This window comes from Ascaphus truei, chromosome 7 (assembly GCF_040206685.1).
Source record: "Ascaphus truei isolate aAscTru1 chromosome 7, aAscTru1.hap1, whole genome shotgun sequence".
Lineage (NCBI taxonomy): Eukaryota > Metazoa > Chordata > Amphibia > Anura > Ascaphidae > Ascaphus > Ascaphus truei.
Genome location: NC_134489.1, coordinates 111503295 through 111519316, shown reverse-complemented (window position 1 = coordinate 111519316; position 16022 = coordinate 111503295).

Sequence of the window (16022 nt, the reverse complement as noted above, 5' to 3'; positions counted from 1 at the left end):
ACACTGCACTGGGGTTACCATGTTACCCTCACACTGCACTGGGGTTACCATGTTACCCTTACACTGCACTGGGGTTACCATGTTACCCTTACACTGCACTGGGGTTACCATGTTACCCTTACACTGCACTGGGGTAACCATGTTACCCTTACACTGCACTGGGGTTACCATGTTACCCTTACACTGCACTGGGGTTACCATGTTACCCTTACACTGCACTGGGGTTACCATGTTACCCTCACACTGCACTGGGGTTACCATGTTACCCTTACACTGCACTGGGGTAACCATGTTACCCTTACACTGCACTGGGGTTACCATGTTACCCTTACACTGCACTGGCGTTACCATGTTACCTTTACACTGCACTGGGGTTACCATGTTACCCTTACACTGCACTGGGGTTACCATGTTACCCTTACACTGCACTGGGGTTACCATGTTACCCTTACACTGCACTGGGGTTACCATGTTACCCTTACACTGCACTGGGGTAACCATGTTACCCTCACACTGCACTGGGGTTACCATGTTACCCTTACACTGCACTGGGGTTACCATGTTACCCTTACACTGCACTGGGGTTACCATGTTACCCTCACACTGCACTGGGGTTACCATGTTACCCTTACACTGCACTGGGGTAACCATGTTACCCTTACACTGCACTGGGGTTACCATGTTACCCTTACACTGCACTGGCGTTACCATGTTACCTTTACACTGCACTGGGGTTACCATGTTACCCTTACACTGCACTGGGGTTACCATGTTACCCTCACACTGCACTGGGGTTACCATGTTACCCTCACACTGCACTGGGGTTACCATGTTACCCTTACACTGCACTGGGGTTACCATGTTACCCTCACACTGCACTGGGGTTACCATGTTACCCTTACACTGCACTGGGGTTACCATGTTACCCTCACACTGCACTGGGGTTACCATGTTACCCTTACACTGCACTGGGGTTACCATGTTACCCTCACACTGCACTGGGGTTACCATGTTACCCTCACACTGCACTGGGGTTACCATGTTACCCTTACACTGCACTGGGGTTACCATGTTACCCTTACACTGGGCTCTGGGGAGAGCTTCCTTTTAAAGAACTGATCAGCACAGGCTGGCAGTGACGGCGTTAAGTAAAACCTCTTTAGTCTTGCTGCAGGTAATTTGCACCTGTTCATTTCTGAGCCTTAAAGTCCCCAAACAGGTCTGAATTCAGGACAATGAAGGTACGTCCCCCTCAGATAGTGCCGTTTGTCGTCTCAAACCTGCTGACCCAGAAATGTGAGGGGGGCAGCAGGATTTATATAGCAGGTCAGAAGTGAAGCGGCAGGAACTGGCGGATCTAGTAAGAGTACCGAGTACCTCGTGTGTGTATTTCTATGTATTGCACAATAAGATGTAAGGCCGCACACCACAAAATCAATCAAAATACCGGCAATTACCGGTGCGCCTGGCTCAGGGAAAGCTGGCTACAAAATCCGAAACTTGCATAGAAATCGAGGATCCAGGGCACTGCGGCACTGCCAGAACAGGACAAGGAGTGACCGGCATCATAAATTCACCGAAAAAGCATCATCTATATGTACTGCCCCATTATACTCGGGGATCAACCTCAGGAGTTGCAGCATCACTCTCGCTGCATTTGAATCACAAGAAACCTCACTCCTGCACGTAGGAATATACAGTACGCGCCCACGCAGGGTTCTATTCGTGTGAATCTAATTTGTGCAGGATTTGTGTCACTTTTTTACTCGCCATAACCTATATAATGTGGGGCTGAAACCTATCCCAGCCTCACACGGCAAAGCCGGTATTACCAGCCTCACACGGCAAAGCCTGTATAACCAGCCTCACATGGCACAGCCAGTATAACCAGCCTCACATGGCAAAGCCAGTATAACCAGCCTCACATGGCAAAGCCAGTATAACCAGCCTCACATGGCAAAGCCAGTATAACCAGCCTCACATGGCAAAGCCGGTATAACCAGCCTCACATGGCACAGCCAGTATAACCAGCCTCACATGGCACAGCCGGTATAACCAGCCTCACATGGCACAGCCGGTATAACCAGCCTCACACGGCAAAGCCGGTATAACCAGCCTCACATGACACAGCCGGTATAACCAGCCTCACATGGCAAAGCCAGTATAACCAGCCTCACATGGCACAGCCGGTATAACCAGCCTCACATGGCAAAGCCGGTATAACCAGCCTCACATGGCACAGCCGGTATAACCAGCCTCACATGGCAAAGCCAGTATAACCAGCCTCACATGGCACAGCCAGTATAACCAGCCTCACATGGCAAAGCCAGTATAACCAGCCTCACATGGCACAGCCGGTATAACCAGCCTCACATGGCAAAGCCGGTATAACCAGCCTCACACGGCAAAGCCGGTATAACCAGCCTCACATGGCACAGCCGGTATAACCAGCCTCACATGGCAAAGCCGGTATAACCAGCCTCACACAGCAAAGCCGGTATAACCAGCCTCACACGGCAAAGCCGGTATAACCAGCCTCACACGGCAAAGCCGGTATAACCAGCCTCACACGGCAAAGACAGTATAACCAGCCTCACACGGCAAAGCCGGTATAACCAGCCTCACACGGCAAAGCCGGTATAACCAGCCTCACATTGATGAGACCCAAAAAGAAAAGGCTGTCTGTGCGTAGGGTCGCTGGCTCGACACTTCTGTAACCCCGGCACGCTGTGTAATACGTCAGGCATAAGCTCATAGGGGTCCGTGTTAAAATGGTTTAAGTAAAAGAGTGACACGCTGTGCTCATTTGCATGTCATTACCCAGAATCCCTGGCTGCAGTGGAAGCACTGTATGCTATGAGATAATGGGGAAGGGCAGGGCTACAGACCTGGCAGAGACGCGTGACTGTGCCACACGGGGGTCTTTATTTGCTTGTAATGTAACCCTTTTTAGTAATGTGAATTAGTGGATGTATTTACAGGAGGCCGACGCGCTGCAGCACAGTGCTGGGGAGATGGTGTTATTACTGCAGGATTACACCGATACAGGAGGGGGTGGGGGTCTGTGACACCGATACAGGAGGGGGTGGGGGTCTGTGACACCGATACAGGAGGGGGTGGGGGTCTGTGACACCGATACAGGAGGGGGAGGGGGTCTGTGACACCGATACAGGAGGGGGTGGGGGTCTGTGACACCGATACAGGAGGGGGTGGGGGTCTGTGACACCGATACAGGAGGGGGTGGGGGTCTGTGACACCGATACAGGAGGGGGAGGGGGTCTGTGACACCGATACAGGAGGGGGTGGGGGTCTGTGACACCGATACAGGAGGGGGAGGGGGTCTGTGACACCGATACAGGAGAGGGAGGGGGTCTGTGACACCGATACAGGAGGGGGTGGGGGTCTGTGACACCGATACAGGAGGGGGAGGGGGTCTGTGACACCGATACAGGAGGGGGTGGGGGTCTGTGACACCGATACAGGAGGGGGTGGGGGTCTGTGACACCGATACAGGAGGGGGTGGGGGTCTGTGACACCGATACAGGAGGGGGTGGGGGTCTGTGACACCGATACAGGAGGGGGAGGGGGTCTGTGACACCGATACAGGAGGGGGTGGGGGTCTGTGACACCGATACAGGAGGGGGTGGGGGTCTGTGACACCGATACAGGAGGGGGTGGGGGTCTGTGACACCGATACAGGAGGGGGTGGGGGTCTGTGACACCGATACAGGAGGGGGTGGGGGTCTGTGACACCGATACAGGAGGGGGTGGGGGTCTGTGACACCGATACAGGAGGGGGAGGGGGTCTGTGACACCGATACAGGAGAGGGAGGGGGTCTGTGACACCGATACAGGAGGGGGTGGGGGTCTGTGACACCGATACAGGAGGGGGAGGGGGTCTGTGACACCGATACAGGAGAGGGAGGGGGTCTGTGACACCGATACAGGAGGGGGTGGGGGTCTGTGACACCGATACAGGAGGGGGTGGGGGTCTGTGACACCGATACAGGAGGGGGTGGGGGTCTGTGACACCGATACAGGAGGGGGAGGGGGTCTGTGACACCGATACAGGAGGGGGTGGGGGTCTGTGACACCGATACAGGAGGGGGAGGGGGTCTGTGACACCGATACAGGAGAGGGAGGGGGTCTGTGACACCGATACAGGAGGGGGTGGGGGTCTGTGACACCGATACAGGAGGGGGAGGGGGTCTGTGACACCGATACAGGAGGGGGTGGGGGTCTGTGACACCGATACAGGAGGGGGTGGGGGTCTGTGACACCGATACAGGAGGGGGTGGGGGTCTGTGACACCGATACAGGAGGGGGTGGGGGTCTGTGACACCGATACAGGAGGGGGAGGGGGTCTGTGACACCGATACAGGAGGGGGTGGGGGTCTGTGACACCGATACAGGAGGGGGTGGGGGTCTGTGACACCGATACAGGAGGGGGTGGGGGTCTGTGACACCGATACAGGAGGGGGTGGGGGTCTGTGACACCGATAAAGGAGGGGGTGGGGGTCTGTGACACCGATACAGGAGGGGGTGGGGGTCTGTGACACCGATACAGGAGGGGGAGGGGGTCTGTGACACCGATACAGGAGGGGGTGGGGGTCTGTGACACCGATACAGGAGGGGGTGGGGGTCTGTGACACCGATACAGGAGGGGGTGGGGGTCTGTGACACCGATACAGGAGGGGGTGGGGGTCTGTGACACCGATACAGGAGGGGGTGGGGGTCTGTGACACCGATACAGGAGGGGGAGGGGGTCTGTGACACCGATACAGGAGGGGGTGGGGGTCTGTGACACCGATACAGGAGGGGGTGGGGGTCTGTGACACCGATACAGGAGGGGGTGGGGGTCTGTGACACCGATACAGGAGGGGGTGGGGGTCTGTGACACCGATACAGGAGGGGGTGGGGGTCTGTGACACCGATACAGGAGGGGGAGGGGGTCTGTGACACCGTGTCATGGACTCTCCGAGCGTTACATGGACCAGCTCGCCAGAGCCACCATCCCGTGTTTGCGGATTACCTGGGGCCTGGTGAAGGAGTCGGGACACGGCCCGTGTAACAGCTCACATGCAGCAGCCGTGTTCACAGCTTGCCTCCGACATGTTTCACTGGCCTAATACAGCTACAATGTTCCTATACTGATATAAAAGGGCCGCAAATACAGCGAGGAAATCTCCCCTAAAGAGACTGGTCGCTACGTGAGAGCGCGAGGGATTGCGTCGCCGCATGAGTGACACAGAGGAGAGAGTCTGTGGGAGGGAGCAGGGGGGCTCCCTTGGTGCTAAAAACATGCTCATTGAGGATGACAGGGCTCATCGCGGAGCATCCGCACAGGACAGCGCGGTCTGCGCGAGCGTGTCCGCAACCTTAGTGTACAGACATTAACCCTACGCGTTTCGTCAAAGCGTATTCTGACTTCATCAGGGAGGTGTCCAATAGGCAGCAGCTGTGAAACCTTTTATAGTGTTAGGAAACTCCTAATTGGTGAATGAATGTAACCAATGAAGTATATTGTTACAAAAAAATCATATAGTAATCTGTGACATAGCGCAACCAGAAATAACACACATGTACAAATATATGAATGTAATTAACTAAACATAAATCTAAACGATCCTAAAATAATTTCAAATCAAATTATATAAAAAGTATAAAAATATATACATAAATGAAATATAAAAAAATGTATCAATAATGAAAATTAGAAATAAAAATAGAACAAGAATTATAAAGAAACCATCCTGGCCCACACCCAACATCACCATACACCCTGGACTACTCAGAAGCCTTTCACTATCTACTGAATGTTGGTGGAGAACTCTAAAAACCAGCACACCAACCACTGCTCACTCTAATGGCAAACACCACAAATTTACAACCTACAAACAACTATCCAAATTCCTACTTGTACTGTTACTCTCTTTAGCAGGTGATATTGAACCTAACCCAGGTCCTCCCATTTCAGCTCTGTCCCATGCCCCTGAGAATTCCACCTTTAAATTCCAAAAAGGGCTATCTGTCGCCCATATAAACATCCGGAGCCTGCTGCCCAAACTGGACGAACTAAGGGCATGGTGCCTTATGCATAAACCCAAAGCCATCGTTCTTACAGAAACATGGCTATCCCCTAAAACCCCTGATGCAAATATCGCCATTCAGGGATACTCCATTTTTAGGAGAGATAGGTCAAAGAGAGGAGGAGGGGTGTTATTTTATATTGCAGACACCTTACAATTTACACTGTTAAATTGCCCACCAAGCCCACCCTCTTTTGAAATTCTAGTTGGCAAAATCTGCCTCCCCTTTTCTAAGCCAATCTTGCTTGCTGGCATCTACCGCCCCCCTAAAGCCCCTCCACAATCCCTGACTGATATCACCCAATTTCTTGGCTCCTTTTCCTCTCTGAATGAGAAGAGTGAGCTGCTAGTTCTTGGAGATTTCAACTTCAATTGGCTTGACCCTAAAAACCACAAAATCCAGATACAACTCAAGTCACTTAACCTATCGCAACTCATTTCCCAACCCACACGGACAAACCTGAAATCACATAACCATTCCTTGCTAGACTGGATTCTCTCCTCAAACCCCAGCAGAATCCAATCCTCTGGCATCCTTCCTGATATTTTCAGTGACCATGCAATAGTGTACTGTGTAAGGAAAATTAAAACGCCCCAATCAAGCCCTAAAGTTCTCCTCACTAGAACCATTAAAAACTTTAACCCACAACAGTTTCTGGATGACCTTACCAACTGCCCTTGGCTCAAAATCGATTTAATTCCCGACCCTGATTCTGCACTCGACTATTTCCAATCCGAGTTCTTAAAACTCTGCGATACCCATGCTCCACTACGCAAAATAAGGGTACGGGGGGCCCACCTTCCATGGGTTACAACTGACTTTATTGCACTCTACCAGCTCAGGGATACCTTGTGGAAAAGCTACAAAGTAACTGGCACTACCAAGGATCTCAATCACTACAGATGCCTGCGAAACATGTGCACAAGGCAAACAAGGCACGCAAAAGTACAATATTACTCGGACAATCTCCACCAAAACACATCAAACCCAGCTAACTTCTGGAAGGTTATCAACAATATGTTCCAGCCTCCTAACCATCAACAACCAAGTAATATCACTAAGGGGGATATTACTCTGACAAACCCCACTGACATTGCAAATGCATTCAATGATTACTTTGTAGGGTCCGCCACTAACTTATTAGCAAAACGGAGCCCAAACCACAAACCTGAATCTCATCCTGGGAGTACCCCTATAGTCCCACCCTCTCCCAACACTGCCCACAATTTTCAATTTGGCCCAGTATCTGAAGAGGAGATTATACAAGCGCTCCTCAAACTAAAACTAAGCAGCCAATGTGGACCTGACTTACTACAATCTAGGTTCCTACGACTTGGTGCCCCAGCCATTGCCAAACCAATTGCGTCCATAGTCAACTCTATCCTGTCTGCAGGCCATATCCCTAAAACCTGGAAAACTGCCAAAGTTGTCCCAATCTTCAAAAGTGGGGACAAAAACACTGTCTCAAACTACAGGCCAATCTCGCTTCTCCCAATTCTATCCAAAGTCATGGAAAAATGTGTCCACTCCCAATTAAGCGATTTCTATACCAAGACAAATTTCCCTAGCCAATTCCAATCTGGGTTTCGTCCCAAACACTCCACCGTAACTACCCTGCTAAAAGTTTGCAATGAAATCCAGTGTGGAATGGAACGGGAACAACTCACTGGTGCAGTATTCCTAGATTTTGCAAAGACTTTTGACACAGTTGATCATGCTATCCTGCTTAACAAACTCCAGAGCTCTGGAATAGGGAAGCATGCTTTAAACTGGTTTCAGTCCTACCTATCAGGAAAATCCCAACATGTGTCCATCTCAGGCTCTGACTCCAACCCCCTGGATATCACCTGTGGTGTCCCGCAAGGCTCTGTTCTGGGGCCCCTACTCTTCTCAGTGTTCATTAATGATCTTCCCACAGCTTGTAAGGAAGCCTCAATACACATGTATGCAGACGACACAGTCCTATATGCACACAGCCATAGCCTCTCTGACCTTCAACAAATACTTCAGTCTGACTTTTTGAGACTCGAAAACTGGATTTCCCAAAACAAACTGTTTTTAAACACTGACAAGACTGTAACAATGGTATTTGGGACCAAGACTACATTTTTAAAGCTTCCAGTGACTGAGCTCCTGATCAGAACCAACGCTAACACCAACCTAACACCTGTCACTAGTTTTAAATACCTGGGCTTATGGTTTGACTCCCACTTAACATTCGGGATGCACATTGATACCCTGACAACCAAGACCTATGCCAAACTAGGGGTACTTTACAGGAACAAATCCCCCCTAAGTCTCCTGGTCAGAAAGCGTATCGCACAGCAGATGCTAATGCCAATTATTGACTATGGAGACATAGTATATGGCTCGGCACCTGAAACCCACCTTAGCAAACTTGACATCCTCTACAATTCAATTTGTCGTTTTGTTCTCCAATGTAACTACAACACACATCACTGCGATATGCTCAAAGAACTAGATTGGTCATCACTAGAGTCTAGGCGCAAAGTTCACCTTTCCTGTCATGCCTTTAAATTCTTCATGGGCAACCTACCCGCCTATCTGAACAAGCTCCTCACCCCTACCACATGCAGCACTTATCACCTGAGATCAGACTCCAAAAGACTGTTCATGGTCCCAAGGCTCAACAAAGTATCCGGACGTTCCTCCTTCTCCTACCGTGCACCCCAAAACTGGAACAACCTACCAGAGACTCTCACATCCACCACCAGTTTAAGTTCTTTCAAATCTAAGGCTGTCTCACATTTTAATCTGGTCTGTAACTGTTTCATACGCCCATAATATATATTTTCTTTAACTGTGCACGCAATGTCTTGTATATAATGTATACCCTGCTCATTATGTAACTGTATTTGTAACCAAGTATTATTTGTTTTACTCTGTGCCCAGGACATACTTGAAAACGAGAGGTAACTCTCAATGTATTACTTCCTGGTAAAATATTTTATAAATAAATAAATGTATAATAGTAAATAATATATATAATGTGTGTATGATATGATAGGTATGACGACTATGGTGCTAGTGTCCAAATTTTCGTTTAGACCTCCGGGAACCAAACAATTAAATTTAAAGATGCAGAAGGTCTCTCTGCGAGAAAGCCCCGGTATCCTATCCCCTGCCAATATACAAGAAGATACATGTTCCTGGCCCCTAACCTTAAGACCAAGAACTCTTATTATGGCAAAGGAGGAAATGCTTAGATTGTGGTTAGTGACACCAGGAAGAATATTCCTCCGATGCTCTAAGAATCGGGTAGAACGTGGTCTAGTGGTGTGACCCACATACTGTAGGCCACAACCACAACTAATAAGGAATACACATATGCAGTTTGGCAATTCATGAAACCTTTAACCAAAAATGCCTCACCATTAGGTTTAGATGTAAAGTTTTTCTTAGTGCCAATAAAGGAACATGTAAAACATCTCCCGCCATTGCACTTGAAATTGCCAATAGGCCTAGGGCCAAACAAGTGGCACAATCGACTGTGATTTAGTGGGAGCTCATAGAGTCTTTTGGCAATCAGCCTCCTATAGATATTGGAGGGTTGTGGATCCAAATGATCCTTCAAAACAGGGTCATGTGTCAGAATGCCCCAATGCTTATTAAAGATGGCTCTGACAGACCCGTGAGACTGACTATACTTAGTTGAAAAGACCATTCTATCTTGAGGACTTAATCTTCTTAGAGGCTCTAGTCTGATATTTCTCTCTAGAAGATCTCAATAGTTCTTTTCTATCTAGACAGGTTGCCTACTGAAAAGATTCCTCTATTATTGATTCCTCAAATCCCTTCTCAATACATTTTGCCTTCATCGAATTACACTGCACAACAAAATCCAAATCGGAAGAACAATTACGTCTTAATCTACCAAATTGGCTGAATGGGATGTTATTCAGCCAACCCTGGTGATGACTATTGTTAGCATGGAGGTAGCTGTTAGTAGCCACCTTCTTGATATAAACATCCGTTTGGATTGTGTTGTGGGAGTTCCAAAAAGACTATGGAGATGGGATCAACATTAAGTCCTGAATGTCCCCATAATTAGAATCCCAAATAATAAGAATATCATCGATGAAACGGACATAGTAGACCAGGCCTGCCCCATATGGGTTGTTGGTCCAGATCTGACTTTCCTCCCAACAACGACAGAACATAAAACACAGACAGAGCTCAGTTTTTAGCACATCCAGTGAAACTCATAGACGGTACAGTGCCTAAATATATATGTATAAATATCGAGTAAAATGGTCTTTTAGTTTAACATTTTTGGCCAAAATTGTTGTAAGCCCCTGAGCCAACTGCACGGCAGACCACAATTCAGGGGTCCCTAACGCTAATATAAATTCTTAATAACCTGTGTAGTAACAAGAATAATGATTTATAGTAAATCTGTCAATATTAGTTGCAAAGTTCTAAGTCTGATTGAAGCTTTTAATAACCTGTACATTACCAGGAAAAGCACTCTGTTGTGGTTATTTTGGGGGTTCAATAGGAGCTTGTTGGGTGTCCAGTATGTTTTACAATTGTTGTCCAGCTAGTCTTGGCTTCCTGGAGGGTGGCAACCTCCTACCTAATTGTAGCTCACCCCCTCCCACATTTAAATGGTTAAGGGCTCACTCCATAGCATCTTCCACTCAGGGGAACTTGCTGGCTTGCAGTATGGTTGTGACAGCTCTAATACAGAGTGCTTTTCCTGGTAATGTACAGGTTATTAAAAGCTTCAATCAGAGTTAGAACTTTGCAACTAATATTGACAGATTTACTATAAATCATTCTTCCTGTTACTACACAGGTTATTAAGAATGTATATTAGCGTTAGGGACCCCTGAATTGTGGTCTGCCGTGCAGTTGGCTCAGGGGCTTACAACAATTTTGGCCAAAAATGTTAAACTAAAAGACCATTTTACTCGATATTTATACATATATATTTAGGCACTGTACCGTGTATGAGTTTCACTGGATGTGCTAAAAACTGAGCTCTGTCTGTGTTTTATGTTCTGTCTCTGATTTTAAATATATATTGCCATGCTCAGTAGCACTCCTCTGTGACACTCATATGCTTATATATATGTTGTGGTTATTTTGGGGGTTCAATAGGAGCTTGTTGGGTGTCCAGTATGTTTTTCCTCCCAACAAACCATAAAAAGATTGGCATGACTTGGGGCGAACCTGGCCCCATGGCCGTTCCACAGATTTGGAGGTGATATATTGTGACTCAAATAAAAAATAATTGCGTGAAAATAAATTCAATAACTGAAATAATAAAATGATTTTGTGAACCCGACATCCCATGATCACCATCAAGAAAGTGCTTAATAGCTGCCAGACCTTTAGTGTGCTCGATACATGTGTATAATGATTGCACATCACACATGGCCCATATAAATGATGGTTGCCACTTTATATCTGAGATTGAGACAATGACATTCAAACTGTCCCTGATATGCGACCTCAAAGAGGCCACATGTCTGTTGAAAAAAATCCACATACTGGGACAGATTAGATGTCATTGACCCAATCCCAGATATAATGGGTCTGCCATGGGGATTAGTGAGAGATGTGCGCATCTTTGGTAAGTGATCAAATATAGGCACCCGGGGAAAAGTGGAAAAAGGAAACTTAAATTCAACTTCGGTAAGAACACATTTGGTCTGTGCCTCTTTCAATAGAACAAATAATTGTTCCTGATATTGTACTGTAGGATGAGATTTAAGTTTAGTATAAGAGGCCTTATCTGAGAGAAGACGCGATGTTTCTTCAATATAAACTGTTTTGTCCTGTAGGACAGTCCCACCTCCCTTATCCGCCTGGTGAATGACAAGGTTTTCAAGTTTTTGTAATTCCTTTAGGGCTTTGGCCTCTCCTCTAGTTAAATTCCTCTTTAGTGGTTTTAGCTTTTGATCTTTACATAATTGTTGTAAATCGCTATTAACCAAGGAATAGAATGTCTCTATATAATTTCCCTTGGAATGATAGGGAAAATAAAGGGATTTTGTCCGGAAGGGAGAATGGATAAGTGGAACATCCAGATGACTCATCTGGGAATCAAAACAAGATATATTTGAGGAAACACTTGGAGAAAAATCACCAATAGAGTCATCAATTGACTCCAAACAAGAAATGTATTTTCAAAGTCAGTTTGTGTATGACCCGGTTAAGGTCCACAAACGGGTCATAATAAGCATTTGGGCAATATGACAAACCTCTGTTGAGAAGATTGATCTGGTCATAAGAAAGCGCGTGTGAGGACAGGTTAAATATTCCTCTTGGTTCAGCTGGTAACATTTGACTCATTTTTTGTGCCTTCTTTTCTTGGAACTTTCTGCCAGCTCCATTTCCCCTTCCACTGTACTTACTCTTTTTAGTGACGGTGTTAAGCAGTGGGAGTTCGGTTCCTGGGATGGTATCCGATAATGCCCCGAATGGGCATTGAGTTTTAGGCTTAGCTCCCTGCTTGTCTAAAGGAAGTGGAGTATGATTACACTTTTCATAACGGGATGTACCCAAGGTGCTCGCCGGCTCGTCATCTAAACAAGAGAAACAATTTACTAAGATGGGTTTCGACTTGTGAGGATCTACCCAAAGTGGATTTTTAGGGTTGGGTGTATTTTTCTTAAATGGTTTACTTTTATTAGCGTATGGTCCAGATGGACTCCTAAAAGTTTCCATTTTCTGTGACCTCCAGGAACCCACTGGCTGGTTAGAGCATCTTCCTGGTCTCTCACCAATTTCCCATTTTTTCGACCAACTATTTCAGTTTCAAAAGCTCCCCCTCTCATGTTAACGATATCACCTGGTGCGGAAAACCCCTCTACATCCTTAAGCTGTTTAAGTGCATTGTACACTGTTTCTATCTCAATGTCTTTAAGTTTATCTTCTCTGACTTAATCAATAGTCTCATAAGGGTATTAGATCAATTACTTAAAATATGATTCCATTCTTTGCTGAAAACTTCATCAGTTTCTATCAAATTCTTTATATATATCACCCCATATATCACATTCTCTCTATACATCACCCAATACATTCCAGCCTATATATATATATATATATATATATATATATATATCACCCCATACATCACATCTCTATATATCACCCATACATCACATCCTATATATATTTCTCCATACATCCCATTAAATATATTATATTATATATTAGCCACAGAATGGTATCGTCTATTCGTTTTTTTATTATTAAGCTCAGCTAAAACGGTACAGATACCTCTACATATATACATATCACTCCATACATTCCATGATAGATAGATGGAATGTTTGAAGTGATATGTATATATAGGATGGGATGTATGAAGTGATATGTATATATAGGATGGGATGTATGAAGTAATATGTATATATAGGATGGGATGTATGAAGTGATATGTGTACAGTTGTGTGAAAAAGAAAGTACACCCTCTTTGAATTCTATGGTTTTACATATCAGGACATAATAACAATCATCTGTTCCTTAGCAGGTCTTAAAATTAGGTAAATACAACCTCAGATGAACAACACATGACATATTACACTGTGTCATGATTTATTTAACAAAAATAAAGCCAGAATGGAGAAGCCATGTGTGAAAAACTAAGTACACCCTTACTGCTTCCATAGGAATTTAGATGCTAAGTAGCAGTCAGGTGCTGCTAATCAAATGATCTTGATTAATTGATCATCAGCAAGTGTGACCACCTCTATAAAAGCCGAAATTTTAGCAGTTTGCTGGTCTGGAGCATTCAGGTGTGTGTTAACACAATGCCAAGGAGGAAAGACATCAGCAATGATCTTAGAGAAGCAATTGTTGCTGCCCATCAATCTGGGAAGGGTTATAAGGCCATTTGCAAACAATTTAAAGTCCCTCATTCTACAGTGAGAAAGATTATTCAGAAGTGGAAAACATTCAAGACAGTTGCCAATCTTCCCGGGAGTGGAAGTCCCAGCAAATTCACCCCAAGGTCAGACCGTGCAATGCTCAGAGAAATTGCAAAAAAATAAAGAGTTATATCTCAGACTCTACAGGCCTCAGTTAGCATGTTAAATGTTAAAGTTCATGACAGTACACTTAGAAAAAGACTGACCAGGTTTGGTTTGTTTGGAAGGGTTTGGGTTGTTTGGGTATTCTATCTTCACTTGATAAAGACCCCACAGTTGGTTGAAACGTTGTGTTTATGATTGAATAAATTCTCTTTATTGACAAGACCGTAGTGCCCTGGAACATCTATTTTATATAGTTCTTGGAGGTTTTTCAGACAGGTACCCATGGACCAGGACCACCGGTAACTGCAAGTTTATTAACTTTTTCATGGTGTGCAGCATTATATCTCTCGTGCATTGTTTGGAAGGGTTGCCAGGAGAAAGCCTCTTTTCTCTAAAAAGAACATGGCAGCACGGCTTAGGTTTGCAAAGTTGCATCTGAACAAACCATAAGAGTTCTGGAACAATGTCCTTTGGACAGACGAGACCAAACTTGAAATGTTTGGCCATAATGCACAGCTCCACGTTTGGCGAAAACCAAGCACAGCATATAAGCACAAACACCTCATACCAACTGTTAAATAAATCATGACACGGTGTAATATGTCTTGTGTTGTTGTTCATCTGAGGTTGTATTTACCTAATTTTAAGACCTGCTAAGGAACAGATGATTGTTATTATGTCCTGATATGTAAAACCCTGGATTTCAAAGAGGGTGTACTTTCTTTTTCACATGACTGTATATATATATATATATATATATATATATATATATATATATATATGAAAAAGATGGGATATATGGGGTGATTATATATTTATATATATGAAGCGCTATGTACATTTATGGCACTATATAAATAAAGACATACAATTATAAATATATATATATATATATATATATATATATATATATATATATATATATATATATATATATATATATATATATATATATATATATATGCAAATACAACTGTTTGCTTTCCTGTGGAGGGTTTTTGTCACTTTTTTTACTCACCATAACTTAACTCAGTAATATGGTATATATATATATATATATATATATATATATATATATATATATATATATATATATATATATATATATATATATATATATATAAGAAAAAGTAGGGTCAAAGAGGTGCACTCAAACACTGAATAATGAAAAATAGAAAAAAATTGACTTTATTAGCAAAAAGTATAAAAAACACATAAAACAGACCCACACAGATCGTATGACAAATCGCTATGTGACACAGCGTAGAAACACCAAAGAGGTACAATAGGTCTGGTAAAAACCAAAACAAGATAACAATATATTATTGCAAATATACCATAACAGAACCAGGGGAAAAAATATTTTTTCCCCCAGTAGTGTGACTAAGATCGGCCGATCCAATGCAATAGATAATGATTAATATGAATGGTAAGTAAATCCAGACCACAGAAAAAATATATAATGAATATACATAAACCTCTTAATAATGGTGAAAGATGGTAAGACACATAGCAAATGCATAAAGATTAGACCCTATAATGTGCTGCAAGTCAGCTCTGTAAACTGATGCCCGGACTAAGCTGCACATATGGAATAAGCAGCAGGAGAGAAAAATCCAAATATTGCACTAATAGCACTCATGTAAAATCCCCAGAGATGCAAAGCTCAAAGGTAATGAGCAAAGGTTCTATGAGAATAGCCCAAGGACATAGAGCACTTCAGATAGATAGTGTACAGGGCACTGATGGAGTCCTGTGATAAGTCCCAGCATCTCACAATAAGGCAGCAGGAAAGTCCTGTAATACAGTCTCATGTTATGGCATCAGCGACATCACAGAGGAGGATCTCAGGCAGTCTGGTGTTGCACACGGGTCACAGGGTGGTGGGGGTGCTGTCACAGCTCTGCTCCTACGGCCGTTTCG